Source organism: Mandrillus leucophaeus, unplaced genomic scaffold (assembly GCF_000951045.1).
Source record: "Mandrillus leucophaeus isolate KB7577 unplaced genomic scaffold, Mleu.le_1.0 Scaffold22, whole genome shotgun sequence".
NCBI lineage: Eukaryota > Metazoa > Chordata > Mammalia > Primates > Cercopithecidae > Mandrillus > Mandrillus leucophaeus.
The window spans coordinates 4,048,946-4,053,963 of NW_012102254.1; the positions used below are offsets into that span (position 1 = coordinate 4,048,946).

Below are 5,018 nucleotides of genomic sequence, written 5' to 3' on the forward strand. Positions count from 1 at the left end.
GAAACTGTTAATGATGTACTGTGGGGTTATAGCATATGTAGAAGTAAAGTTGTACTTTGTACAATAGCATAAAGGCTAAGAGGGGAGAAATGAGAATATACCATTTTAAGGTTCTTATGCTACACAAAAAGTGATAAAATATCACCTGAAGGCGGGCTGTGATAAGTTAAGGATGTGTACTATATATCCTAAAGCAACCACTAAACACAACGAGCAATAGTTAAAAAGCCAACAGAAGAGATAACATGAAATCATAAAAGGTACTCACTTGATCCAAAACAAGGCAGAAAAAGAGAAAAAGGGAATAAACAACAGATGAGAGAAATAGAGGACACATAGCACGATGGTAGATTTAAAACAAATCATACCAATTAATGTTAATGGTGTAAACAATGCAATAAAAATGCAAAGACTGTCAAATTGGATTTTTAAAAGACAATGTCTAAATATATGCTGCTTATAAGAAATCCACTTTAAATATGAAGACAAAATAGGTTAAAAGTAAAAGGACGAAGAGATAGTCCATGCTAAACCTAATTAAAGAAGGCTGGTGTGGTCATATTAATATCAAAGTAGTTTTCATAGCAAAAAATATTACCAAAGAGAAAGAGGGTCATTTTGTAATAAGGGGGTCAATTCATCAAGATGATATAACAGTCTGAAACATTTATGTACCTAATAACAGAATTTCGAAATACATGAAGCAAAATGTGATGGAACTGCAAGGAGAAGTAGACAAGTCTGTAATTATAGCAGAGATTTCAATACCCATCTTTCAATAATCAGTAAAACAAGTATACAAGAAATTGATAAGGATATAAAACACTTGAACAACACTATCAACCAACTTGATATAGAATATTTATAGAATATTCTCCCTAACAACCGCAGAACACACATTCCTTTCAAACATACATGGAATATTTACGAAGACATAAAACAAGTCTCAATAAATTTAAAAGGGTTCAATATGTTCCCCGTCTGCAATAATTAAATTAGCCTTAATAACAGAAAGATATCTGGAAAGTCCCCTAAATATTATGAAACTAAATAACAAATTCTAAATAACCCATAAATCAAAGAAACAACCATAAATTGAAAAGAAAAAAAAATCAATTATAATAATATCAAAAATACAAAATAGAGGTAAATCTGACAAAAGATATATATGACTCATGTGCTGAAAACTGCAAACCATTGCTGAGAGATATTAAAACAGACCTAAATAAAGGGACATATATATTGTGTTCATATATCAGATACTCTAAATATTGTTAGGACGTCATTTCTCCCTAAATTGACCTATAGATTCAATTCCATCCCAATCAAACCAGCAGGCTGTTTTACATAACAGAAATTGACAAGTTGATTCCAAAATTCATATGAAAATGCAGAGAACCTAGGATAACTAAAACAACTTTGAAAAAGAAGAAAAAGTTGTAAGACTTACACCACCTGACTTCAAGAATTATTGTAAACCTAAGTAATCAAAACAGTGTGACATTGGTGCCAATGGACAAATAGATCAATGGGACAGAAAAGGTCCAAAAACATTCCTACACATAGATGAGTTATTAATTTTCAACAAACGTGCAAAGACAATGTAGCGGAGAAAGGATAGTCTTTTCAACAAATGGTGCTGGAACCACTGGATATGCAAAAAAAGTGAACTGCAGTCTGTACCTCATATTATATTAAAAATTAAGTCAAAATATATTATTAATCTAAATGCAAAACTTAAATTCATAAGACTTCTAGAAATAAAACAGAAGACAATCTTTGTGACCGTGGGATAGGCAAAGTCTCCTTAGAGACAACAAAAGCAAAATCTATAAAAGAAATTTTTCTCATAAATTAGACTTGATCAAAACTGAGAACATCTCTGCAAAAGAGTAAACCCAGAGAAAATGAAAAGAAGACAATGATGAAGATGAGAGAAGAAACTAGTAAAATAGTTCTTATCTATTAAGGAGATATGGATATCAATTCAAACAGTAAGAAAAAAAATAGAAAGGAATACAGAAAAAGGGAAACCGTAAAGCACTCTAAGTAACTAAGATGGTAGAAACAAGCCAGTTACAATAAATGAAAAAGGACTAAACTCACCAATTTATACTAAAATATGTCAGATTAGAAAAACATCCAATCCAACTATGTCCTTTTTTTTTTTTTTTTTTTTTTTTTGAGAAAGCGGGGTCTCTGTTGCCCAGGCTGGAGTGCAGTGGCACCGTCACGGCTCACTGCAGCCTTGATCTCCCGAGGCTCAAGTGATCCTCCTATTTCAGCCCCACTCCTCCTTCCCCCCTAGTAGCTGGGACTACAGGCTCGTGGCAGCATGCCTGGCCAATTTTTGTATTTTTTATAGGGACAGAGTTTTGCCATATTGCCCAGCCTGGACTCAAACTCAAGTGTTCTACCTGCCTTGGTTTCCCAGAGTGCTGGGATTACAGGCATGAGCCACTGTGCTCAGACAACTAGCTGCTGTTTAAAAAAGACACATCTAAATTATAAGGACAGAGATAGGTTGAAAATAAGAACACAGAAAAAAGATATATAAGGCAGATGCTAATAAAAACAAGATTGGTTTGGCTATGTTGACAGACTTAATATAAAGTCTGTTAATACAGTTATAAAGTCTGTTGATAAAAAGATCTTCAAAGAAAAAATCATCAGGGATAAAGTCACTGCCTAATAATAAAAAGGCTCACCCCACCATGAAGATATTACACTTCTGAACATGCATGCACCTAATAAAATAGCCTCAAAATACATACAAAAAATTAATGGAACTACTTGGATTGTGAAGAGGTGGTGAGCAAGAAGGGAAAGGGAAATTGCACTCTTTTTTTTTTTCAAAATAACATTGTTTAGAAAACCTTTATAGTAGAAGATTTCAAGCATATAAAAAAGTAGAGCAACTAGTGATAAAGAACTCCCCTATAGCTACTCCCCAGCTTCCCCAGCTTAAGGCTGATCTCCTTTCCCACATCTCCCTTCTCCTGCATAATAAACAAAATAACTGTATTTAGCTATTTTGTCCTCAAAGTTAATAACTCTTTTAAAAAGAAACTACCTTGCCATTATCACACTCAAAACATTAACAGAAGGCACTCGATATCATGAAATAAATATTTCATTGGTTTACAACTTCTAATGTCTTTTAATGTTGAACGTTAGGTTGGTTGAATCAGGACCCGAATAAAGCCCACACATTCCTATTTGTTGCTATATCCTTTAGGTCTTCTTTAATCTGGAAATTCTCCCTCATCTTTCCCCTTCCCTTGCAGGCTTTTTTTTTTTTTTTGAAACCAGATTGTTTGTTCTGGAGAGTAGGCAGTTTGAATTTTGCTGACTGTATTCCTGTGTGACTCTAACCCATTCCTCTGTCTCCTGTACATTCTGTTAATTAGTGGCTAGCACTAGAAGTTTGATTATTTTATTTTATTTTATTTTATTTTATTTTTGACAAACTACATCACCGGTGATATGATGGACGGCCATCAAATCTGTCTGGTTGTATCTCTCTTTTTTTGATGTTAGCAGATATTAATGATCATTAGATCCAATTTACTTTCGTTAGGTGTTGCCAAATGTCAATAGCTTCTTTCTACCCGTCGCTTTTCACTTGTGTTTGGAGCCTGGAGCCATGGGGGAGGGGCCCTGCAGCAGGAGCTGTAGTCCAGGAGACATGAAGTCACTGCTAGAAAACAGGACCCAGAGCAGGAAGGGTGTGGGGAAGAAATAGGCAGACTTAGCCTCCAGTCCTCTCATCTCCTGTTGACAGAACCTAGCCAGAAGCTGAAGGACAAGGTGATTCAAGGACTAGAATGGGAAGAAGGATCAGCTGAGGGAGGAGAATTAATGGCGATGGGGGTCAAAGCAGATCAGCCTGGCAGGGAAGACAGGAATGGGAATGAGTCCTGGACCAAAGTAAGTAGGCAGCAAAGACCCATCTAAGAGCCAATTCCACGGTTTTCTTGGATCCAGTCAAGCATGCTTTTCTTGAGCACCTATTATACATTCAGCACTGCAGTACGACTTTGGAGAATACACAAGCAATATAAAAAATAGCGCTTTCGCCATTCCACAAATAGGACAAGTTGTTCCCTTGCCTCAGGGTGTTTGCACATGGCATTTCTTCTACCTAGAATGCTCTTGTCCATTCTCCCACCTTTGCTCAACTCTCTTCCCTAAAAGAGGAGGTTGGGGGGTGCCATCTTCATTACCTGGAGGGCTGGACCTCAGAGTGTGGGCTGCCAACTCCAGCATGCCAACACATCTGCACAGCAGCTCAACAAGCTGCTGGTGCCCAAGGGCCAAGTGAGCCAGCTCTGAAGCTGGGGCCCCAGAAGACTGCAGAAAAAAACGCTCAGACCCTGTAGTGGGCAGGTGGAAGATGGCAGCATCTGTGTCGCCTCCCTGACCAGTTCCAAAACGAGGGAGGTTTGTGCACACCCCTGTGTGCATCGGTAGCCCAGGTGCTCCATCTGCTAATGAAAGAAGACGATCAAGTTTGCGCTCCCTCTGCCCACACTCAAAGGGCAGTAACTCACCAGCATCCCTCTTCCTTCTCTTAGTGTCTGCTTCTCCATGATTAAAATAGCGATGAGAACACTGAGACCCAGGGAGATTTGGTTGCTCACCCCAGGGACCCAGAAGGATGAGCCCAGGCAGCTGGCTGCAAAGTCTCTGCTGTTCACCGCAATTCTGAGCTTGTTCCCACCCTTGCTCACTCTTGCAATTTTGTTTTCATCTTGTTTTTCTCCTCCAAGGGATATCTTCCTTTGGCGTATCGCTGCTGCCATATTAGATCCTGGATTGTTAAATGGGAGTGCAGAAGAGGGAGGGGAACTAACATTCTTGAGCCCTGACCTTGGGTTTGGTACCAGGCTGGGTGTTGTCGGTACATTTCCATAGTCAAGCCTCCTAACAGCCCAATGATGGGGACTTTATTTTCCATTTTGTGAAGGGACAACATAGAGTGTTAATTAGAGCAGCGCCTCTGGAGCCTGGCTACC

At 38.4% G+C, this 5,018-nt stretch overlaps 1 protein-coding gene across 1 annotated transcript in view; it reads right to left on the reverse strand.

Annotated features, from left to right (window-relative positions):
- Window positions 1-5,018, reverse strand: part of LOC105540424 — a 13,894-nt gene that overhangs the window by 1,666 nt on the left and 7,210 nt on the right. The gene's annotated exons all lie outside the window — the stretch shown is intronic.